The sequence below is a fragment of the Pholcus phalangioides genome, unplaced genomic scaffold (genome assembly GCF_987345545.1).
Source record: "Pholcus phalangioides strain wild (caught in Gottingen) unplaced genomic scaffold, Ppha-v1.0 ptg000003l_1, whole genome shotgun sequence".
In the NCBI taxonomy this organism is placed as follows: Eukaryota; Metazoa; Arthropoda; class Arachnida; order Araneae; family Pholcidae; genus Pholcus; species Pholcus phalangioides.
The window spans coordinates 53,870,517-53,897,139 of record NW_028301596.1 but is presented as its reverse complement, the minus strand read 5'-3'; the positions used below and the strand labels follow the sequence as shown (position 1 = coordinate 53,897,139).

At 34.7% G+C, this 26,623-nt stretch overlaps 1 protein-coding gene across 2 annotated transcripts in view; it reads left to right on the top strand.

Moving 5' to 3' along the window:
* The first annotated feature begins 3,505 nt into the window (after positions 1–3,505).
* The window catches only part of LOC149088824 (calcitonin gene-related peptide type 1 receptor-like), a 143,542-nt gene continuing 120,424 nt past the window's right edge, over positions 3,506–26,623 (top strand). For both annotated transcript variants that reach the window (XM_089250305.1, XM_089250304.1), the window contains exon 1: positions 3,506–3,670. The gene's annotated coding sequence lies outside the window, so the exon portion shown is untranslated. The remainder of the gene's footprint in view (positions 3,671–26,623) is intronic.

Genomic DNA, 26,623 nt, shown 5'->3' with positions numbered 1-26,623 from the left:
TTAGTCAATTAAAAATGTACGTTAATTACAAAGAAAACATGCTAAATCAATGTCCAATTTTTGTTTTTAATTCTCTCATATGTGTTATTTAATAACCAGTTATCATGTCGTCGTGTCAATACAACTTAGATAACTCGATTCTGATGTTTTGAGGAAAAACACGTTTAGACAGTGTATGAGAAATGTATATTTAATTAACATTATATTTACATAGAAACAGACAGGAATAACTTCTAGACTTGTGTTACAGATTTCGTAGTTGTAGCGTATGGAAGTGATTTTTGTGGTCATATTTTCCACTCAGTATGGACACAATTTTGGAATTAAAGCACGTATTATATAATATCTGAATCCATCACTGACGTAAATAATTTAATTTTCTCCTGATATTTTCTATTTTTTTAGCCCATAACAGCTTTCGGAACTATTTTAGATAATTATATTATTGCAGTTACAATTTATTCGCTCGTGTAGGCCAAAGGTCTTCAACCTTTTTGTAGTCGCGAGCACTGCCTGCACCCATCATAAAAACAAAAGAGCACCCTTACGGCAAGTTTGACATACCTATGCATGAAATCAGGATGCTCTCGATCCTTAAATGCGATTTGTACAAGGTGTTTTCTTGGGACGTTAATCAAGAGCTCGCGAGCACGAAATCGGACACAAGCAGCAAGCACTCTGGGTGCTTCAGGGAGCACCGTGGTGCCCTCGAGCAACGGGTTGAAGATAACTGATGTGGACTGTCTCTCCACTCCACTATAGTATAATTTGATCGGAGTATTTCGATGTTTTCCTAGGATCTCTTCCATTGAGATTTCAGTCTTTTCCATAAAATTATTTGAATTTTAAATTATTATCTTCAACATTAATTGCAATGAATGTCAGATTCCTGAAACTTATTATTTTATTCAAGAGAAGTCGAAAAAATACTATCATTTCGGATGAAAAAATTTGAACGTTGCTCAATGATGTTGATAATAACTAAATGATCATCATGGCTATAATTATATCCGTCGAATGACAGGTTTGAAACCCTTTAGAAGACAAAATTCACGGCCGTTCAGCGTGTTGAAAACTTATTTGAAACTTGACGTGTTTGAAGCAGGAAGGAAGGAATGTTGAGACACGTCTCTTTTTTTGTACTTACCTAAAATTCATAAATTTTGTAATTAACGAGTTGCAGTATTGAGGCGACGCTGTAAAAAATTTCTTAATTCTGTTTTGAATTGCAAGAGCTGTCAAAAATTAAATAATTAATAAGACCGATGCTCCCAGGCCGTTAAGAGGATAATATTACAATTGTTAAAAAAATCAAATATTAAAACTATTCAATAATGATAATAAAAATATGTAAAACGGTATATAGTATTCAAGAAGTCGAATAAAGCCACAAGTAAAAATACAAATACTGAATTGGCACTGTATTTTTGTCTAAATGAATTTTAAAAAAATCTCTTATAAAATTATAGGCATTTCATTTTATATTTGTAGATATTTTTCGGACATCCACGTGTCATATCAAAACTGTATCCCACAAAAAACAACAAAATGAAATAAGAAAAGTAAAAATTAATTATTCGAGAAAAGTTAATATCCCACAAAAAATTATATTTACCCACAAAATTAATTAATAAAAAGAATTTTGATTTGTAAATTACACATTTACTCACAAAATTAATGAAAAAAATACTATTTCAAAAAAAATTATATTTATTTATAAAATCAGTTAATCAAAAAAAATTAATATTTCCGTAAAAATCAGTTATTCACAATAGTAATTAATGAAAAAAATTGTTTTCTAAAACAATAATATTTATTAGCAAAATTAATTAATAAAAAATTACACTGATCATTCATAACAACATATAAATAAATAATATGATGGTATGAAAGATATTTATTATTATAAATTATTATTATCTATATTATTTATCCAATAAAACTATATTAATTAGTAAAAGATATAAATAATTTGTTTTGTAGAAATGTATGTTTTTTTAATTATTATAATCACAATTCACAAAATTATGTAAAGCTGTCGAATCAGTTTGTTTTGGTATCTAGTATCCCAGGAGACGACGAATAAAGATTACGAGTACAAAAATACAAATATCGTATTTGCACATTTCATTTTATTTTTTATTTTATTCTTTTACAAAAACGAACACAAAATACATATAAAAGACAACAAAAACCACGTAGAGGACAAGACATGAACACAATAATCATATAGGGCCCCAAGGGACATAACGTCTTTCCAGACAGTCCTATGAGTTAAATTAATATACGTATTTCGTCGACATTTTCCAAGCACCGTATGCTACGTTAATAAATGTTGCGTAATAAGATATGAACATTTCAAAAATTTATGCACTGTAAATGTTTGAATTATCAGATCTGAAATTGTTGAATTGCGATATTTCTCGTATAAATAATGAGTCTATGGATTAAATATATCTTTTCGTTTCGCAATGCTATTCATATATAAACATGTATACACATGTACACACACACACATATGCTCATAGAAATACACACACATATATATATATACATACATAGATATACTCTTTTTATTTATTTATTTATTATTTTTTTGTACCATGACATCGTGGAAAATGTCTTTGTTTCAGCTGTGATCAAATTATCCCATATTTTCCCATTGATGTCACAATAATACAATACAATAATAATTATGCAGGGCCTTTGGCTACTATGATTATTGATGTCATTATTTATATTGTATTCTATGAGATTACTCTTAAAATATATTTTCGTAATTTTGTATGGTTTTTGCATACACGAAAGCGTCATATTTACTGTTACAATTATGAGCCTGGCGACTGAAATTAATTCCCTATTTTTGGAGCAGTAAACGAGAAACATTTTTGAAAAAAAGTGTTTATTTGTTTTCGGGACTTTCAGATTCATGTTTGATTCTTGCCGAAGTTCTGTTTGTCTTCCGCATTAACCAATTATTGTTTTTGAACACAAAATTTATGTCTGTAAATATAATATAGCCGTCTTCTCCATATGACAGTTATCGTATGTATTACATGTTTGTATTATTAGTGCTCTTGTTTTGTTGTGTGTGTTACTTAATTTCATAATATTGGTCAGGTAAGCTCCACACCAGGCACATAATCCATAGGTTATAATTGAATAAATCCCCATGCATAAAGAATGTCCTTTAAAAAAATCTCCATCTATTAAATATTTTAATTTATAAAATAAAACTAAAAATTTAAAATTTAAAATAGTTTTTTTTCATAAATTAAAATTTTAGGCTTTTTTTTTTCATTTCTGGATAGTTTTCGGATATTCACGTGTCACATCAATGAAGTAAAGAATGAAATGAAGTAAATTTGAAGTATGAGAAAAGTAGTCAAGACGAAAGAAAAAAAACAATAAAAAAAAGAAAACGAGGACCGAATGCGCATGCGCCGCGACGTACCAAAATCTTATTGCCGTTCAAGAGTCAGTCGGTCATCCTACGCCGGTCCTCAGTCTGAAGAATCGCAGCGGAGAGAGAGTTTGTGTCTTGGTTCTTTTCCTTAAGAATATTTCTTAATAACGTGTTTCTGGTTCTGCATGTAAAAATTTTCATCTGGACTTTTTTCTCTCAAAGTCATCTTAAGGAATTTTTCTTCTGAAACCAACTTTTAAATAAGTGAGTAATGATAAAATTTCTTAAATATTTTATTTCGTTTTTTTCCACAACAAACTTATGTTGAGTCATCTGTTGATTGTGAGAACTTTTTCTGGTTTTTCCACTGCATAAATGAACTAATTTTAATTAATTTTCTTTTTACTTGAAGTCTTTTTTTTTGCGTCATTATACGTATCAGAATTTGTTTATCAAGGAAAAAAAACTCTTTTTGGTGGATATAATATAATTTGCGCTTACTTGGAGTTTGAATTTAGAGAAAACATATTTTCACTCAGTTTCAATATGTTGTTTCGTTTTTAGTAAATTATACTAATTTGTATTTAATTAATTTATTTTTTACTTAAATTTTGAACTTCTTTACGTGTGTTATATATATATGGGAAATTTTTATCATTTTTTTTTTCTTTGGAATAATATAATTTGGAAATTTGGAATTTTATTTAGAAGAAAACATGTTTTTTTTTACTGTTTCAATATGTTGTCATTTCTTTTTCTTGTTTTTCCACAGCAAATTGTAATTTTAAGTTGCCTGAAAATTAAAAAAATTGAAGTATTTTTACATGAATTTTTAAGACTTTTTCCGTCAGTTTCACTGATTATTTTTACTGATATTTCTAATCAAGAAGTTTAAAATGTTATTTGAAGGAACAATATTGAAAACTGATTTGCAGCTCAGTTATTTTGTTACTTTTTTTAAATAAATTACCACATTTTACGTTATCTATGAAAAATTATATATTTATTTTATTTGATTAAGAGTTTCTCTTAGTTTTTACCGCAAAACTGTCAAAAATTATATTCCGATTATAAACATTACAATTTGAATATTTGGAATTTTTTCAAGGAAAACATAATTTTACTCCGTTTCAATATATTGTTAAATTACAAATTATAAAAGTTAAACAATTTTTACATGAATATTTATGAATTTTTCCCATCAATTTCATTAATTACTTTTAGTGAAATCTCTTATCTTCATGTTCAAAATTTTATTTCAAGAAAAAAATATTGATAGTAGATTTTTTTTGCTTTAAATTTAATCAATTTTACGTTATCTATAAAAAATAAAAAACCTTCAATTTTATTAAAAATTTCTTTTAGTTTTACCGCAGCTGTCAAAAATTATATTCAGATAGTGAGATGTTTTAAAATACTAAGTAAAATAATGGTTAAAAATCTATTCACATGTGTATATAATTAATATATTTTGCTTTTTAATATAAGATGAGAGTTGGGAAAATGATTTATGCAAGTGAAACTGCAATACAACTTGCAATTTTAAGTTTCAGTAAACTTTTAGCAATTTCTTCCTCACAAGTAGAGAAATGTTTAATTTGGTACTATTACAGAATTCAAAAAAGAAATAGTATAAAATAAATATTACACGTGAAAATGTTTTTCTAAATGACATAGCGGCACCCACAACATGTATAACCTTTCGACGCCCTCCATAGTTTGACATTTTCCCATGTTTTTGTTTGCTAGTTTTCGACACTATTCCATAAATATACTATCAGTCTTTGTGTTATAGTGTCGTAGACTACTTCGTAGTAATATTTTGTGCTCAGTATGCCCAAATTTTCGGCATTTTCTAGGCACATATCAAAATATCAGAATTTATCGCTGGCTTAAATAATTAAATTTTCTCTTGGTATTTTCTATTTTTCAGCCTATGTTAGCGTTCGGACTTGTTTTAAACAGAAATATTATTGGGAAAATTAAAATTTTTATTCGTTCATGCAGATTGCCATTCCATTATAGTGTAACCTGACCGGAATGTTTCGATTTTTTCTAGGATCTTTTGCATCTCGATTTCGGTTTTTTCGATACACCTCTCTTCGAATTTTAAATTATTATCTTCAACACTAAGTGGATTGGCGCACGATCTTAAGCCAGGTTTTCCTAGAAACAGGTTTCTACCGTGCGTGCAGCGTGAAAACTCTGATTGGTCAAAAAAAGAACCTGAATTTCAAGTTTTTAACCAATCACCATTTTCATACTGCACACAGTGCAGAAATTCTACTCCTAGGAAAACCCGGCTTTAGATTCCCACATGCTTTCCTATGGAAAACATCCCCTGCCTTTGAGGAAGATTTAAAATTTTTATGTTAGCTTAATGCATATATGCTCAATCCATGGCCCGCGACCTCAAATTTAGTTTTGTAGAAATGGACTAAGCTGCACATTCACAGATCCATTGAGTGACCCGACAGTTCCAGATCACTTAAGGGAGTCGTGGCATACTTACAGATCACTTGAGTGACCCGCGACACGGCTCTAGAGCATTTAAACGGCCCGTGGTGGCCTGCACTGCATTTTCACATCGCTTAAGTGACCCGGCATGCTTACGGATGATAAAGTGACGCGTTCACACCCGTGACACAGTTCCAGAACAGCCAAGCGACCCGCAGCACATTTCTACACCACTTAACCTGCCCGCGACATATTTATACACCACTTTGTGACCCACGGCATATTTCAAGATCACTTAAGTAGCTCGCGGCGCATATAAAAATCACCCAATTTCCCCGAGATATGTTTACGGATCATGAAAGTGACGTGTGACACAGTTGCGGGTCACTCAAGCGGCCCACAACAACATTTTCCCATGACTTGAGTGACCCGCGGCACACTATTAACGCGAGTTTTTGGGATTTTTAATGCGGGTTTTTTTCGGATTTTGACTTTAATATAGTTTTTTCTTCAAAAATCTTCAAAACATGCCTATATTTTGTACAATAATTTGTTTTGAGACCATTTTATTGAGAAATCCTCTCGTTAAAGCATGTAACGCCTCAGTGCTGAAAGATACACAAGGTTCCAAACAAACATTTACACAAGCGGTGTTGGAAAAAATGTTCCTTATCTGACAGAGAAAAAATAGTTTTGATTGAAAAGAGCACTTTTGGAGAAATGCAAAACTAGAGTCACCCTTTTTTTAAGAAGCGGGGTCCCGGTTCGTCTCAACAGTTTCGGGGCCCCAAAATTGTTTGAGATGCCTTGTATATTTATATATTTTGTGGTGGGGAGAGGAATCAGCATTCTCACCATTGCATAACATACAGGAAAGCGCCGGCAAATATCGATGAAAAAATTTTTAAACACACAATGAAATGTAAATAAACACAAAAATTGGTGGAAATTCAGCGCTGAAGGTAATTTTAAACTAATTTAAATTCTGGAATTGATGAAAATTCAGAATTAACAGAAGAAAATAATTTCAGAATATTAATGGAAATTCAGAATTAACAGAAGAAAATAATTCCAGAATATCAATGGAAATTCAGAATTAACAGGAGAAAATAATTCCAGAATATCAATGGAAATTCAGAATTAACAGGAGAAAATAATTCCAGAATATCAATGGAAATTCAGAATTAACAGGAGAAAATAATTCCAGAATATCAATGGAAATTCAGAATTAACAGGAGAAAATAATTCCAGAATATCAATGGAAATTCAGAATCAACAGGAGAAAATGATTCCAGAATATTAATGGAAATTCAGAATCAACAGGAGAAAATGATTCCAGAATATTAATGGAAATTCAGAATCAACAGAAGAAAATGATTCCAGAATATTAATGGAAATTCAGAATTAACAGTCTCCGTGAAAGTCTTCAATAATTTACCATAAGTGTGGGGCCCCTCACAAAGCATCTGCCGCACATCCCTTCAGAGCGGCTCTGCGTAGAACATTAACTTGTTATGCCTATATCGGTTCATCTTATACTGTATATAAATGTGAAAGTATGTGTATGTCTGTTCTTTATACAAATCTACAGTTTTAGGCCGATCGTCCCCAAAATATGCACATATACCAAACAGGTCCCGCATTGAACCGTAGGCTACTTTAAACGTTCATCAGAGCTGGACAAATTCCCGAAACGGAGAAAAATCGTCGGGCAACAATGGTTCCCCTTAACCCCAACAGTCACTATCTGAATGTTTACTTTGGTTACCGTGGTTCCCGAACAATGCGTAACAGACATGCGTATGCCATCACAATGGTTTGTCACTTCTTTAATGTTGCCAGTATAACCTTTATAATGGTTTGTCACATTTCTAATCCGCCCAGTAACAGAAGAAAACCCGGGAAGCACCAGGTATTTTTGCTGGTATTAAATATTTTGAAAATAATTTTAGTGCAGGTAGAAACAAAAGTACTCGAACGCAGTTTCAAGCGTAGAAATTTTTATTTAAAAATTGATAACATGGAAAATGTGCTTTGTTTTTAACAAATTTGCGAGCACCTTTAGTTACACCGAACGTCAGATATTCCTGAAACTTATTATTTTACTTGGCAAGTCGAGAAAATGCTATCACTTCGTATGAAAAAACGCTGCTCGATGATAATAATCAAATGGCCATCACGGCTATAATTATACCAATCTAATGACAGGTTTGAACCCCTTTTAGAGGACAAAATTCACGGCCGTCCAACGTGTTGACACTTCATTTGAAACTTGACGCGTTCAAAGCAGGAAGGAAGGAACAAATGCCGGAACAGGAAGCGATGCCCGTAACCGTAACCTTGAATTACCAGATACAGCAGAAAAAACAACAACAAAATTCTTGATTGGTTTTTTTTCTAAAAGTTTGTCATGAAATTATGGGGAATTTATTCAGATTTTACTTTGGTTAAAACGAAGCGTAATGATAATTATCACGATACGGCAATGATCCGTAGCATTTAGTTTGCTTCAAAATAATGTGTTTTAGCATCTCGTTTTTGCCCTATATATCTTTTTAATTAATCTCTAAAGCAAAGTTTCTCGATTGGGGGTACATCGTGCGACCGAGGATACGCCGAGACGTCACTAGGAATTACGCGAAGAATGAATACCGGCGCAAACATTTTGGTATTCTAGAAAACGATGGATATTATTATCTCGGAAGTACCCTAAAACTTCAAGGGTTCCGCAAAATTCTCATTATTGAAAGGGCTCCGTCTGATAGTGGTTCTTGACCCGTGTTTTGCTTACCCTAGAAAGCACGGACCATTCATGGGAGATCTAAAAATAATGAGCGACGACGGGAATAACGAGTAAAAATCGCTTAAAACATTAGTGAAATGGCACAATATGTGGAGAGGTAAAGCTTCTCTGCTCATATCTAGCGATACGTGAGTTCTCTATCTATTGCAAGAGGTACACATGCGTTCTACGCCTTTCTAGGGGTATGCGACCCTTGTGCGTATGTCTAAGGTCAAGCAAAGCTCCTATCTGAATCATCAAGCCTCCAATGCATCAGCACGCACACTCTTTCCACACGCATTTCCAGTGGTACGCAAGCCTTCTATGCATTTCTAGGCCTCTGTGGGGGGGGGGGGCGGGGTATGCATCTCCTATGCATTCCAAGGCATGCGCTTGCCTCATTACGCATTTTCACAAAGTAAGCAAACCTAAATAAAGTTCAAAACATTGAACTTTAAATGAAATAGCGCAGTATATGGTGGGATACGAAATTGCCTCTGCGCATTTCGGGGGATGTTTCAAGTCTGCCACTCAGTCCAAAGGTACACAGGCTTTCCTACGCATTTCTGGGCTTACGCATGTCTAGGGATAAGCGAAGTTCCTATCCGAATCATCGAGCCTCGTACGCCTTTCAATAAGCACGCACGCTTTTCAAACATTCCCAGTGGTACGCAAGCCTTCTATGCATTTCTATATGGAAGCTACCTAATCATTTTTAAGAGCACCCAAACCACCTATACATCTGCAGGGTACGCTCACCTTTCAAAGTATAAGCCACCTTCTCAAGCATATCAAGCGGTACTTTTAGAGAATCTCTTGCGCAAATTTTGCAGTACGCAAGGCTGCTACGCAATTTTAGGTGGAACTTGAAGCTTGAATACCACGGCTCTAGAACATAAAGAAGCGTCAAGGGTTCCCTAGAATGTGTTTATTCTTTTGAAGGGCTCCGTAGAGCGTGGAAATTATTTAAAGACCTCCCTAGAAGATGGAGAGATATCGTTTCTATAATTCCTTGAAAATAATAAACACTCATGGTTTCAAAGAATATGGGTATTTTTCCAAGGATTTCCCGTAGACCAGGGAAATTATTTTAAGGATTCCGTAATGGTAAAACGCTGCTGTGGACGGTTTTCTGTCCACTCCGAGACACATTATAACGGAGTAAATGTTTCTAAGCTATTCTCCCGGAATTATTTTTCCATACCCTTCAAGCAGTTTTAATTCCGGATTGTTGTCGAGACGATTCTTCCATGAGGATGAAACTTGCCAAATATCACTTTGCATGGATCAAACTAGATTATGTACATGCTAAACATGCGGGCTCGCTTCTTAGGAAATAACTATGTAATATTAGTTTTTGATCTTGGTCGGTTTGATATGGTTTTCATAAAAGTCATTCTACCGAAATAGCGACCCATGCGTTAATTTTTTCCGTCGGATTATTTTCCGGGAGGAAAATAATTTCCGTCATTTTCAGTGCATCTTAGGGTTTGTTTGTAGGAAGTGACGAGAGCTTTCTGATACGCGAGACGTTTACACATTACATCTTTCTCACTCGTTATTGAGCATGTTGTATTCTCTGTTCACGGATAGGTGGCTATTAATTAGTTGCCACGTTGTTAGAAAATTTGTTTTTGTGCCACTAGGAAAATTTTCAAACATGTTTGAATCCGAAATTAATTTGGTACATGTATATCATCGGGGTAAAGACAAAAATTTGACATTTATTGCTCGTCATTTTCATGATATACAGGGTGTTCTGTGAGTGCTAACGCTGCCATTATATCGACAACCGTCCGCCGTAGAGGAATACTTGTTTATTTACACCTACACTGGTGGAATAAATTAAGAGAATTTGCATATTTTATCGAATTTCATGAAAAGAACTGAACTGAATGTAAAACCACTGCTTCTAGACAAAAATGCAAATCTTGTACGTCAAATACGTAAGCGTACACGTGTGTGTAGGCGGAGCCAGTAGAGAAACAGACTTTATAAGCGCGCGTAAGTTAAGACGCATTTCGTTCGCTAGCACACCTCGGCGAATTTCTTGGTGTTATTTTGCAGCAATCGGTTAATTTCAAATTGTAACAGTAAAAATGAGTAACCACCAACGTTTAGATGATGAAATGAGGTGGCGAATTGTGGGAGGCCAATCTCAAGTCCAGATTTGTAGAGAGTTCAATTTAACGCCCAGCGTCGTGTGTAACTTATGGAAACAGTTCCAGGATACCGGATCCATCGAGAGAAAGCCTGGGCAAGGTCGTCCAAGAGCCACGACGGCCAGAGAAGATCGCCATTTGTCGATTATAGCGAGGCGTAACAGGAGTGCTACAGCTTCTCCGCTCTCTCGTGACTTGTATGCAGCCACAGGAACCCGTGTATCAAGGGTGACTGTTTCCAAAAGACTTCATGAGAGAGGGTTGTTTGCAAGAAGACCTGCTGTTTGTGTCCCGCTCACTTCTACGGACAGGAGAATCCGTTTATCATGGTGCATAGAGATTGGAGTATGGATCAATGGGCGACCGTTCTCTTCACTGATGAGTCCCGGTTCAGCCTAAGCACTGATTCTCGCCGTACGTTCATATGGAGAGAACCAGGGACCCGCTACCTACCCTCCAATGTCCGCGAAATCGACCATTATGGCGGAGGAGGTTTAATGGTCTGGGCAGGCATCATGTTGGATGGCCGCACACCTCTCCATGTCTTTGAAAGACACTGTGACTGGTGTGAGGTATAGGGATGAGGGCTTGGAGCCCTATGTTCGCCTTTTCAGGGGTGCAGTTGGCCCTGAGTTCATTTTAATGGACGATAACGCGAGGCCACATAGAGCTCTTCTGCTCGATGATTTTCTAGAGAGTGAGGATATTCGCCGAATGGATTGGCCAGCCAGATCCCCAGACCTTGACCCTATAGAGCATGTCTGGGACGCTCTGGGGAGGGCAATTGCAACTCGCAACCCCCCTCCGGGAACCATCCAGGGAATGAAAACAGCGCTGCTAAACGAGTGGGACCAATTGCCACAGGAAATGATAAACTGCCTTATTTCAAGTATGAAATCACGCTGCGAGACCTGTATATCTGTAAGAGGGGACCATACCCCCATTAACCCATCTATTAACACATTTTTTTGTTTATTCTGCAACCGCTTTTTCATACCTTCCGACTTCAACGAGTGTTACGCACGATCATGCGTGTGTGTATTACAATTATTGAATGATTATTTGTTTTGTATCGTATCAATGTATGTACATATCAAATTTCATTAATATCGGTACAGTAGTTCTAGAGATAATCGACCAAGTCTGCAAATTCTCTTAATTTCTTACACCAGTGTATATTAAAACATTCTTAAAAGATGAAATCATGCGCGCAGCGGGATGCGTGTTAAAAATTTTGACAACATTCTTCTCAATTTCGTTTCAAATTAGAAAAAAATTTCCTCTTAAGCCAGGATTACACTGTAATAGTTTGATAAACGTTCTTTTATAAAACTTGAAAAATGCAACCAATAAGCGGTTACATTCGAGCGAATGTAACCAGTAGGCATACTGGTTGGTTGTTTTTTTTCAAGTTTTATAAAAGATCTGTAATCGAACTTTTATAGTTTACATCAACGGTAGAAGAATCAGCAATTGGACAACGATAAGCGGTGACACCCTTTGTAATTATAGTCATGTCGCGAGAAATAGATGATGAGGAAACGAATGAAAATATTATAACTAGGGCTCGGATTGTGTTATGCGCCTAAAGATGAACGTGTTACTGATAGGTTAACAAAGTTCAGGTTTTACGGCGTTTCATCTTTAGGTCATACAAGTTTGAGCCCTATAGTTATAACATATAACCTTCTTCAAAAGAACCACCTACATGAAGTTCTACGTAGGAAACTCAATAACAAATTCTACATGCGTTTTATTAGAACATAAACACTTCGTGATGCGAGATCACTTAGTGCTTTACGTGCTATAGAGATGGATTAAATATACCAAGGATTTTAATGAAAAAATGAAATTTTACTTAATGAAAATTAGTTTAATTTTTTTCAAAAGGTGGCAAATGTTCATAAAATCGTAATTAAATTAATTTAAAACAAAACGAAAAATCATGATTTGCGTTAACATGTGGATGCAGTGCAGCAAAAATCTATTTTTCCACTGGAAAAAGAATTAGTTTCAAATTCATCAATAGGTGACGCTAACATGAAATGTATAAAATAGATTATGCAAACCATAGTCTGCCGACATCAAATTGTTCCAGACTCTGCCACGAAGCTGGGCTGGAAGAGATCTCGGCAACGGGATAAGTCCAGTGGCAAAGTTCTGGCGTTCATTCATTCATTCATGCCGACATCAAATGCAAAATCCACGTGCAACTATAAAATTTATTGACGTCTTGATTTGAATAAATAGGCTTCGAACATCGCACCTCTGCTTCATCTATTTATTTATTCTATATTGTTGTTGGCCCTCGGGCCTATACAAGAGAATGCGATTGAAAATGACAAAGATATTGTTTGATATTGGACATAAAACTAGTGATAGTGGGAGGATTTGACAATAGAGCTTGGGAGTTTGTTCCATTCACCAATGGTATAAGGAAAGACGCTGCATTTAAAGCAGTCAGTGGAATCAAAAATAGGTTTTATCTTAAGAGAATGGTCGCGTCTTCTAGAGATGTAAGATGGTATGGCTAAGATATACCAGAGGTATCTATGTTGAAATGACCATGGAAAATTTTATAAAACAATGTTAATCGAGAAATGAGACGAAGAGTGAGTAAAGAGAAGGAGGAGATTTCGTTTTTGAGTTCGGACACGGAAACTAAAGATGACCAGTAGTCGTGAGGAAATCAGGTGGATTTATTTTGGATTGATTCGAGTTTGTCTATATTACTGGAGGTGTAGGGGTCCCTGATTTCAGCGGAGTAAGGAAGAACGGAGGAGATATAAGTTTGGTAACAGAGTAGTCTGATATCCAGAGTGGAGTGTTTAAGGTTGCGGCAGAGGAAGAAAAGTTGGTTTAGACACTTCTGGTAAACGTAGTCAACATGTTTGTTCCAACGTAAGTCGGCTGAAATTATGACACCGAGGTATTTGATTCGAGAAACTTGGGATAACGTTAAATTACTGATGGGGGTAAGAATATCCAAGAGGAAGTAATTTACGGGTAACTTTCATGTGTGAACCGTTTTTGAGGTATTGATTGGCATTTGCCGTAAAGAACACCAGTCCGCGATGGAAGTCAGGTTATGTTGGAGAAGTTTCTTGATCAGATTGATGGTGAATGATACGGTAAACTGCACAGTCATCAGCAAATAATCTAGTGGTGCAATTGAGGGATTCTGGACGGTGATTGATGTAAATTAAGAAAAGTAACGGGGACCGATCCTTCAGGGGTCCTAGACTGTACGGGGGCGGATGGGAAGTTATGATCATTAAAATGGACAAACTATTTACGATGTTTTAGGAAAGCCTCCACCCAATTAAGTAATTGTACGTTGAGACCAAGGTATGGAATGATTCCCGTTTGAAAAATGCTCAAAAGACGTTCAAAAATTACCCTGTACCAGTTGCGAGAATGAAAATACAGCGTGTAACGAAACAAAAAAAATCTAAATTCTTATACGGTCCCCTTGCACTCTAACTTCCAATTAGAAAGTTGTTGCCCTGTCTTTTCTGAGTCCAACAAAAGAAATCCTATGTTTCTAACTGCAATATTTGCTGAGAGATGTTAGAATTCGAAAAAAATCGGAGGACAGTTGGGGAAACGACAGCATAAATGAGGGAAAAGAGCGTTGTGCGTCCGTTAGTTTTTGCTGTTTATTTCCCTGACTTTTCTCCGATTTTTTGAAATCGAATGTCTCAGCGAATATTGCACTTGGAAAAAATGATTTTTTCTTTCTGTTGGCATCAGGGACACAGGGCAACAACTTTCTAATTGGAAGTTACGGGACAAGGGGACCGTATGAGAATTTAGATTTTTTGTTTTGTGTGTGACACGTTGTAATTTCTCTCTCAAAACTGGTACCGGATAATTTTTGAACGTCTTTTTGAGCATTTTTTTAAATTGAAACTATATCTCTACGACGGACGGTTGATGAGATAAAGTCCGTCTCAGCACTTACAGGACACCCTGTATAAGTTGACGCCGCTTATTAGAGACATGAACACTGTAATAATTCTTGTATTTTTATCACTTTTGCGAGGAATGGACCAATACCGTATAACATGGGGGAAAATTCGTTTATACATATTGGGACTTTGGATAATGCTATAAATTTTTATTTCCGTCGAAAGTTGTTGTTGTTTTGTGCACTCTGAAGCTAAGGTTTAACCAAACTTATTTTCTTCACTGTAAGTTATCGTTATCACGTTGCATGACTATATAGAAGGCTTTTCTCCCTCACCTCCTTGTTGACAAACATTTCCGTACTTTGTCGTAATCGGTTCGTAGCTGCAATCCATATACGTGCGGAGCTGCTTTTGCAATGGCCTTCCTATAGTGAAGGCAACTAACTGTATGACGAAAAAGAGCCTTTCCCATTCAATTCTTGATCAGTTTCTTTCAGTAGACCAGATTCAAATTTCTTTTCCAGAGAGACTTTCTCAAGTGATCTGATCTATCAAACGTATTATGTACATGGGACAAAAAAAATATTGTAATTTGTGATATGCATTCGATAGTTTCATTCTAATGCCTCACAATGGCGGAGTAACAAAAATGCGAAATTTTAGCTTAAAGGAAAACAAAAAAGAGATCTCGTTTTAAAATTTTAAAAATGGAACAGTTGAACATTTTGCAACCACTCATGTGGGAAAGAAAAACGGTTATCCTGATTTACTAATATCCGTTTACCATACGCCCCGTTCAACAAAACGGGATTTATGGTCACCGTACTTGCGAACGGGTCTTTTCGGATATAGTTATCATTTGGTTAATGTTATCAGAAATCGCGAGTCCCGATGTGATCACATTAAGTAGCGTGGACTGTATTAGGGATACCAGAACTTCGTATAACGTTCGTGGCACCTTGAGGGATTTCAAGCATCCTCTCCTTGATCTCGAGGCACTTCGGTGGATCCCAAATTGCCTTGACGCACTCTTTGGTTGGAAATCACAAAACATTTTTTTTTTTAAATCAATTTTAAACAAATCCGAATTTTTAATAATTTTTGATTTTCTTCAAATTTTGAATATTCATTAATTTTTAATCTTCATTAATTTTTAATCTTCATTAATTTTGAAATTTCATCAATACCGAATTTTGAAAACTTTTGACCACTCATTAATTTTGGAACATTATATATATATATATACATAGTTTTGAACGCTTATTGATTTGAATTTTTATCAATTCCAAGTTTTCATTAATTTTCAATTTTTATCAGTTTCAAATTTCATTAATTTCCAATTTTTATCAGTTGCTAATTTCATTAATTTTCAATTTTTATCAGTTTCTAATTTCATTACTTTTCAATTTTTATCAGTTTCTAATTTCATTAATTTTCAATTTTTATCAGTTTCTAATTTCATTAATTCTGAAATTATTTCTCTCAAAAAATTTTCAATTATTTCGTTTATCGGTTCCGAATTATTAACAATAAAGTATTAGATTTTCATCAGTTTTTGATTTTCATAAATTACAAATCGTCATTAATTTCGAATTTTATGATTTTGAGATTTTATTAATTTTTTAATTTTCATAGAATTTTATCAGTTTTGTATTTTCATAGTTTCTGGATTTTATCGGTTTTGTATTTTCATAGTTTCTGGATTTTATCGGTTTTGTATTTTCATAGTTTCTGGATTTTATCGGTTTTGTATTTTCATAGTTTCTGGATTTTATCGGTTTTGTATTTTCATAGTTTCTGGATTTTATCGGTTTTGTATTTTCATAGTTTCTGGATTTTATCGATTTTGTATTTTCATAGTGTCTGGATTTTATCGGTTTTGTATTTTCATAGTTTCTGGATTTTATCGGTTTTGTATTTTCATAGTTTCTGGATTTTATCGGTTTTGTATTTTCATAGTTTCTGGATTTTATCGGTTTTGTATTTTCATAGTTTCTGGATTTTATCAGTTTTGTATTTTCATAGTTTCTGGATTTTATCAGTTTTGTATTTTCATAGTTTCTGGATTTTATCGATTTTGTATTTTCATAGTTTCTGGATTTTATCAGTTTTGTATTTTCATAGTTTCTGGATTTTATCGGTTTTGTATTTTCATAGTTTCTGGATTTTATCGGTTTTGTATTTTCATAGTTTCTGGATTTTATCGGTTTTGTATTTTCATAGTTTCTGGATTTTATCAGTTTTGTATTTTCATAGTTTCTGGATTTTATCGGTTTTGTATTTTCATAGTTTCTGGATTTTATCAGTTTTGTATTTTCATAGTTTCTGAATTTTAACAGTTTTGTATTTTCATAGTTTCTGGATTTTATCGGTTTTGTATTTTCATAGTTTCTGGATTTTATCGGTTTTGTATTTTCATAGTTTCTGGATTTTATCGGTTTTGTATTTTCATAGTTTCTGGATTTTATCAGTTTTGTATTTTCATAGTTTCTGGATTTTAACAGTTTTGTATTTTCATAGTTTCTGGATTTTATCAGTTTTGTATTTTCATAGTTTCTGGATTTTATCAGTTTTGTATTTTCATAGTTTCTGAATTTTATCAGTTTTGTATTTTCATAGTTTCTGAATTTTATCGGTTTTGTATTTTCATAGTTTCTGAATTTTGTCAGTTTTGTATTTTCATAGTTTCTGGATTTTATCGGTTTTGTATTTTCATAGTTTCTGGATTTTATCGGTTTTGTATTTTCATAGTTTCTGGATTTTATCGGTTTTGTATTTTCATAGTTTCTGGATTTTATCGGTTTTGTATTTTCATAGTTTCTGGATTTTATCGGTTTTGTATTTTCATAGTTTCTGGATTTTATCGGTTTTGTATTTTCATAGTTTCTGGATTTTATCGGTTTTGTATTTTCATAGTTTCTGGATTTTATCAGTTTTGTATTTTCATAGTTTCTGGATTTTAACAGTTTTGTATTTTCATAGTTTCTGGATTTTATCAGTTTTGTATTTTCATAGTTTCTGGATTTTATCAGTTTTGTATTTTCATAGTTTCTGGATTTTAACAGTTTTGTATTTTCATAGTTTCTGGATTTTAACAGTTTTGTATTTTCATAGTTTCTGAATTTTATCGGTTTTGTATTTTCATAGTTTCTGAATTTTGTCAGTTTTGTATTTTCATAGTTTCTGGATTTTATCGGTTTTGTATTTTCATAGTTTCTGGATTTTATCGGTTTTGTATTTTCATAGTTTCTGGATTTTATCGGTTTTGTATTTTCATAGTTTCTGGATTTTATCGGTTTTGTATTTTCATAGTTTCTATATTTTATCGGTTTTGTATTTTCATAGTTTCTGGATTTTATCAGTTTTGTATTTTCATAGTTTCTGGATTTTAACAGTTTTGTATTTTCATAGTTTCTGGATTTTATCAGTTTTGTATTTTCATAGTTTCTGGATTTTATCAGTTTTGTATTTTCATAGTTTCTGGATTTTAACAGTTTTGTATTTTCATAGTTTCTGGATTTTATCAGTTTTGTATTTTCATAGTTTCTGAATTTTATCGGTTTTGTATTTTCATAGTTTCTGAATTTTGTCAGTTTTGTATTTTCATAGTTTCTGGATTTTATCGGTTTTGTATTTTCATAGTTTCTGGATTTTATCGGTTTTGTATTTTCATAGTTTCTGGATTTTATCGGTTTTGTATTTTCATAGTTTCTGGATTTTATCGGTTTTGTATTTTCATAGTTTCTGGATTTTATCGGTTTTGTATTTTCATAGTTTCTGGATTTTATCGGTTTTGTATTTTCATAGTTTCTGGATTTTATCGGTTTTGTATTTTCATAGTTTCTGGATTTTATCGGTTTTGTATTTTCATAGTTTCTGGATTTTATCGGTTTTGTATTTTCATAGTTTCTGGATTTTATCGGTTTTGTATTTTCATCAGTTCCGAAGTTTCATTCATTCTGTAATTATTCCTTTCATTGATTTGGAATTTTCTTTTCATAAATTTTGGAATTATTTTTTAATCAACTTTGAAATTATTTCTTCCGTCAAATTCGGAGTTCCACTAATTTTCTAACCTAATTTTTCATCAATTCCGGTTTTTCATTAATTCCGAACTTGAACGAGTTAAAGAAACAATTTAAAAATCTAAACGCAATCAGGAAATGACACGAATACGAATCTCGTATCGAATACTCAAACTTTTTTGAGAACGGCCACTTGGAATTTTTAATTGTAGTTTTTTCCAGTGTAATTGAATCCCCGCTTGAATAAAATCATTATAGTATGTGGAAAAAGATGACAAAATAAGATGAATGGAGACGTAAGCCGATATTGACAAGAAGCTTTTTGGGACACGTTACCAAATGATCAAATTTCGATGAAAACATAAAAGGTCTTTGATCTGCAACCGGAAAAACACATTCATTGCAAATGAATGGCGGCTCTTTTTTAAAGTATCCGACTACGTTCGAAGGCACTTTTTCTGTAAAATGGTAATGCAGTGAACTTGAATGACATTTTCTTTTTTGTGTCTCAAGTGTCTCAAGATGGTGAAAACAATAACAGAAATCTGGACCACCTATGTCATTTTCTGGGTCAAATTTTGAGCAATACGCCTGTAATATTCGAAACACATTTTACTAAAAATTCTATGAATGGAATGTTTTGTTATTTTCACAGTACATTTAGATAGTAATGGTGCAGGTTATGAATCAAAAATTAAAGGATTGCAAGTTAGGCTCATAAGTTAACTCAAACCAGGTGTGAATTTTTTGAAATTTAGAGTTACAAAAAGAAGCTACAGCAGGAATCTTCAACCCATTGAAGTACCCACAGTCACGATGTTCATGTCCGATTTCTTGCTCGCGAGCACTTGAACAACGTTAAACACCTTGGAGAAATTGTGCATTAAAGGATTGAAATCATCGTCATTTCGTGTATTCGTATGTTAAAATTGCCGTAAGGGTGCTCTTCTCCTGATGATGAGTACGAACGGTACTCGTGACTGGAAAAAGGTTGAATACCTCTGAGTTACAGGAACCGGCATAATGATGCAGCAAGGATTGCGAGAAACGGCACTTGTCAGGAAAGTAGACTGCGATGAAAAATTTATTTAAATCATCACAGGACTGAATATTTTAAGCATTGCATTTAACTTCAGAATATTCTGTAACTCTAAGTTCGCAGTAGTAGCAAATAAATCTTGATCATAATGATCTCCAAACCCTAGAAACATCTCAGGACACACGATATTCCATTATGACGTCACGTGGTCGTCGAACAACATGAGAGAAGATGTGCTAGATCACGTGACTTGCCATCCTCAGTGATGACCGCCTTGGTCACGTGAACACTATCATATAGGGGAGGGTCATCACAGGCGGGAGATGCTATCTTGAAAAAGGATCAATTGACACCCCAAAAAATCGTCGAACAACGCGAGGGTACAAAATTGAACGTCACGTGATCTTGGGTCGCAATCTTGATGACGTCACGTGATCCGGGGCCGATGATGTCACGTAATCGTCGAACAAAAATGGGCGGGGCGTGGCAACGCCAGCCTCGCCTAGGTCACGTGATGACACATTGTGAAACAAAACGGGGGGTGGTGGCCAGGCGCTGGCGCCTTAGTCATGCATATACTACTGTTCACATTTTTATTCTGTAACTGTAAGTTCACCTTTTCAGTTAATTTTTCTCTATTTTTTTTATTGTAAAACATGATTATAAAGTTCGTAATTAAAAATATAACTTTTTTTTTCTTTTACTAGGCTTTTCCTTAACACCTTCCTACCACCCGACATTAATACAAATACAACGTCACAACAGGCAAAATGCCCAACGAGTTGGCTGAGAAAAAGATGCCCATAAAAATATGGATGTCATATATGTCAAAAATATAGCAACCCAATTAAAAATGCAATTAACAAAAATTGTAATCAATATATACACGTGATAAAATACTATACAATGCCCATAAAGAATACTTATGGTTGTCTTATTCTAAGAATGGATAGCTTCTCAATTTACCCCAATATGTTTATCGTATTTCTTTTTGAACGTGTCAATTGTGTTACAATTTACTACCTCCGGGGGTAAGCTGTTCCATTCATTAACAACCCTATTAGAGAAAAATTCCCTGCGACACCATAACCTCGCATTGTCCCTTACCAATCGATACTGGTGTCCCCTTGTAAAAGCAGTCGATTAGCGGTGTACTAAAAGTTCATGGTCCATCCTATCTATCCCGTTGAAAATTTTGAACACTTCGATCATATCTCCTCGACACCTGCGTTCATCCAATGAAGCATATTTAAAAAATGAAGTCTTTTTTCACGTGTACCAATAAGGACACGCGTAGCTCTTCTCTGCACCCCTTCAACCAAGTCTGTCTGTCTGTAGTTATGGTCTTCAAAACCTTACAGTATACTCCAGTCCAGGACGAACTAAGCCTCGAAAAAGCGGAGGAATGACTTTAGGAGAACGCGAAGAGACCAAGCATTCTATTCGATTTTTTGACCACCGCTGAACAATGTTGTTCAGGAAACCTAAGCCGCTCGACAATGACAATTCCCAAATCGGTGACCCTAGTTGCATCCGTGACATAGTGACACCATTCAATTCATTCTTGCTTATCCGACGTTCTGCCGCCCCGTTTATGTCGGATAAGCGAGACTTCACTGTATATGTCGAAACGCAACACTAAAGTGGACGTTACATTGATTCTAAATGTCATATAAACAAAACCAGACCGGTTTTAGAATTACTACAAACAGGACTTTCATAAAAAAAAGTAATAAAAATAAAAATCGATATTTTCTTCCAAAATGACGATTTCAGCGTTGTTGGATACCTTAAATATTAAAGCATTTTCCGAGATAATGCAGTGAAACCTCTCTTTTGCGGACACCACGCTTAGACAAAAAAAAATAATCCTCCCGTAAAAGTGGCCTGACCGTTAATCAGGGGTTTCAAATGCATACTTTAATTATAGTAGGGGGAAAAACTATTATTTGGTGTTAAAGACGGGGAGGCGTGACTGCATCTCATAGATGTCCGTTAAGAGGGGGTTTTACTGTAGAACCTTGTGATGGACGTTAGTTTAGTTTTCTTCAACCCTTTTACCGCACACCAACTCCAGTCATATATCGCCATATCGAAATTTTCTACTAGTGGAGTTGGGTGAGAAATGAAAGCGCCATTATCGGTGGTCGCCCCAGGATTGACAGGTAAACTTTTTCTGATATTCTTTTGGCTGGATTTGAACCCATGAATCTTGACGCGGCAAACTTCATAGTGGAAAACGATGAAAGAAATAATTTGCGGATTGGAAAGAAATGATTTGCGGAACGAAAAAAATAAATTAATGAAAGAAATTATTTGCGGAACGAAAAAAAATAAATTAATGAAGGAAATAATTTGCGGATTGGAAAGAAATGATTTGCGGAACGAAAAAATAAATTAATGAAAGATATAATTTGCGGATTGGAAAGAAATGATTTGCGGAACGAAAAAAATAAATTAATGAAAGAAATAATTTGCGGATTGGAAAGAAATGATTTGCGGAACGAAAAAAATAAATTAATGAAAGAAATAATTTGTGGATTGGAAAGAAATGATTTGCGGAACGAAAAAAATAAATTAATGAAAGAAATAATTTGCGGATTGGAAAGAAATGATTTGCGGAACGAAAAAAAATAAATTAATGAAGGAAATAATTTGCGGATTGGAAAGAAATGATTTGCGGAACGAAAAAATAAATTAATGAAAGAAATAATTTGCGGATGCAAATGAAAAATAAACAAAACAAATAATTTGCGGATTGAAAAAAAAGAATCATAATTTGCGGATTGGAAAGAAATGATTTGCGGAACGAAAAAATAAGTTAATGAAAGGAATAATTTGCGGATTGGAAAGAAATGATTTGCGGAACGAAAAAAATAAATTAATGAAAGAAATTATTTGCGGAACGAAAAAAAATAAATTAATGAAGGAAATAATTTGCGGATTGGAAAGAAATGATTTGCGGGACGAAAAAATAAATTAATGAAAGATATAATTTGCGGATTGGAAAGAAATGATTTGCGGAACGAAAAAAATAAATTAATGAAAGAAATAATTTGCGGATTGGAAAGAAATGATTTGCGGAACGAAAAAAATAAATTAATGAAAGAAATAATTTGCGGATTGGAAAGAAATGATTTGCGGAACGAAAAAAATAAATTAATGAAAGAAATTATTTGCGGATTGGAAAGAAATGATTTGCGGAACGAAAAAAATAAATTAATAAAAGAAATAATTTGAAAGAAAGAAAGAATTTTAAAGAAATAATGAAAAATTAGCAAAACAAATAATTTGCGGATTCAAAAAAAAAATGAATAAAAGAAATAATTTTCAGACCGGCGGAAATAAATAAATTAGAAAAAGTATTTCCAGTCATGCTGACAGCTAAGGAAGAAATAAAAATCAATATACCAATATATTACGGTAAATGTGATAAATCCTGTTATTGTTCATAATGACCGGTTATTATGAGTACTATTTTGGTTAGTTTGATAAATTTCCCTGAATTTATCCCGTTTACCGATGATTATGCATATTACCCGAGCGTCACGTCGTTGGTAAACGTGATAAATCGTACGATATGACATACCATACATGATAAAATTCATACATGTATTGTATCATTATATCGGGGTACGATCACAAAATTCATCATTACATCGGGGTACGGTCGCGAAATTTATCATTATATCGGGGTGCGATCGCAAAATTCATCATTATATCGGGGTCCATCTATATTCATCACACAAACCACTCATTTTGACGGTGCAGTGGACGTTGGCAGCATTCCGCTAATAGTTCTCCGATGACATCAGGGCCACCAGATGGCGGTATATGACGGAAGAAGTCACTCTCCTCAAACGAGAGACCGGGGCTCGAGTCCCCGTGAGAACAGAGATGAATTTTCCTTTCCTCAAACATCGATATCTCCTCACTCAGCCAGTTTTCCGTATCTGTCGTACAGTAAAAGTGATACTGTTTTCAGTATTTATCAAATTCACCAACGACACTTTGGTATTACACATATCCCTCATTGGAAATGATAAATCTACCAAGACAGTTGGTAAGTATGCATAACAATGGTTTCTACGTATAATAACCGATGTATCACATTTAACAACATATATACGGTATAATACACAATTTGAAGTTAAATTTAAAATTATGTAGTAGCGACGAGAATTGGGAGAAATGTTTTGCGGACAGGTAAGAATTTCCCACGGACCGGCACCGGTCCGCGGACCAGCTGTTGAGAAACATTACATTAGTTCGTGTTGTGTTGATTTTTCTCGAATAGAGAGTGAAGTGATTATGATCACTTTTGGGGTTTTTTTTTCGGGACAAAGAAAAACAACATAAGCCTTTCCAGGCAATTGGCTTATATAATTGCAAAATTGTTTTTTCCCCTAATTTTGTTTTGAGAATTGAGCTTCTTGATGATGATGATGATGATAACTATAATAATAATAATAATAGCCTTTTTCGTTTTCTTCCGGTTTTCCCTTCTCTTATTCTGTTAATGCCAATTGGTCTGTAGGCAAGAATGTCTTTTCCTAGAACGTAAATAAGCTACTTGAACGCTATTGTTGGATGTATCTTGGAATTCGCGCTTGCGAAACCACGCTTTTTAGGGGACAAAGAGTTCGTTTCTTTCTGAGTCTCGTGCTTTGTTGTAATTGTTGTGGAGAGAATTTTAATAGCTCTGAGCTTCATTCATCAAGGATTGATTGAAGTGTAATTGTTGTGTTGTCATCTTTGTCGAATGTCAAATTATAGGAGTGATCATTCCCTCCTGACAGAGACATCGTGTTTATCCCCTTGCTAAGCCCCCCCCCCCCCCGTACATGTAGAGCTACTTTTTCTTCTGCTTTTCTCTTTGTCTTTTGCATATGCATATACAGGGTGTCCTGTAAGTTCTTATTCGGCCTCTACTTTAGCAACGCGAAATCACGTTTTTTTAGGAGGAGGAAACGGATTTTTTTTCTTCTGAGTTTTGCGCTTTGTTGTAACTGTGGAGAGAATTCGGAAACTAGACCGGTTTTTTTCGTCGTAGAAAAGGTATGGTTCCAATTAAAAAAATTGCTCAAGATGTGTTCAGAAATCACACTTTACCGGTTTTGAGAGTGAAAATACACAGTATGTAACAAAATGAAAATTAAAAAAATCTAAAAATTATATACGCCCCCCCCCCCCGGTCCTCTAACTTCCAATTAGAAAGAGTTGTTGCCCTGTGTCTTCTGAGCCCAAACAAAAAATTCCACGTTTTGAAGTGCAATATATTCCTGGGTTATTTTAATTCAAAAATTGGGAAATAACAGCATAAGCCAACGGAGAACGCTTCTTTCCCCAAGCTTTCATATTGCGTATATAACGCTTTTCATATTGCGTATATAACGCTTTTCATATTGCGTATATAACGCTTTTCATATTGCGTATATAACGCTTTTCATATTGCGTATATAACGCTTTTCATATTGCGTATATAACGCTTTTCATATTGCGTATATAACGCTTTTCATATTGCGTATATAACGCTTTTCATATTGCGTTATGACAATGTACTACCAATTGAGTCGGGTCGGAAATGAAGGCGCCATCTATCGGTGATCATTACTCCGGATCCGTTTCAAGAAAAGAACTTGCTATCGATTTACTATCCCAATGATCGAACCCGCGAACCTGATGGTGGTAGACGCGAATTTTAATACGGCGCTACTTTTATTTACTTTATTACACACCGTATTTTCACTCGCAAAACTGGTAAAAAATTAGAACCATGCTCCTTCGACCATGGGCGGAGATACGGGGGGGGGAGGGGTGCTGGGGGGCACCCCTCCCTCCCCCCCCGTATATATGTATGTATGAATTGACATCATCATCATCATCGTGCCCCCACCCAGCAATAATTACGGTTCCCCCCAGACTTCCAGGTCTATCTCCGCCTATGCTTACGACGAACGGTTGATGAGGTAAAGGCCGAAGTAGAACTTACAGGACACCCAGTGCAGAATTCAAAAACCCAGGTTCTCCAGAACATATTTCAACTTATCCAAAAACCTAAGGCTGTGCTCCCACGGGTTAGACACGACTACGCCAGACAGCTTTAGACAAGCCTAGTCATTGTTGATTCCGGCCATATTTTGCTCATATTTTGACCCTTTAAATGCATACTTCGGCATTTTTGCGGTTTTTAATGCATGTTTTGCATTTTTAAGTACATTTTTGGCATTATCAAGTGCATATTTTGGCATTTTGGCCTTTTTAATGCATGTTTTGCACTTTCAGTACATACTTTGACAGTTTTAACTGCATATTTGCGTATTTTTAGAGTATGTTTCGCCACTTTTTTACTGCATATAATCCGGGCTCTGGTGAGAATTTTCCTTTCCGGGTTCGTCTCAGCACAATATCCAGAAAAAATATCTGTTTCCTTGATACATTTGGCTGAGAAAAAAAAAATCGTCTGTCTCTCTCTCTCTCTCTCTCTCTACCGTTTCCCAGGGAGCCATTTGCTGAAGTTACGTCAGGATAGTAATTCCTCTACTTCAGCACCTCACGCCACAGTGCGTGGAAATAAGGAGGGCAGGGTCGTGTCTCCAGTGATGTAGTTGCTAACCCAGTTTGCAAGAGCGACTGTATTCGAGTCCCGGTAGACACCAGATGATTTTTCTTTCGGAGTTCACCTCAGCATAGTAATCCAGAAAATATCTGCATCCTTGAAAAATGACTAAGCTTGTCTAAAAGTAAGCTGTCCATCTGTCTATTGTCTAATAAAGTTGCCTTGTATGGTCGTGTCTAACCGGTGTGCGCCCAGCCTAAACTCACAGAAGGAATCTCTTGA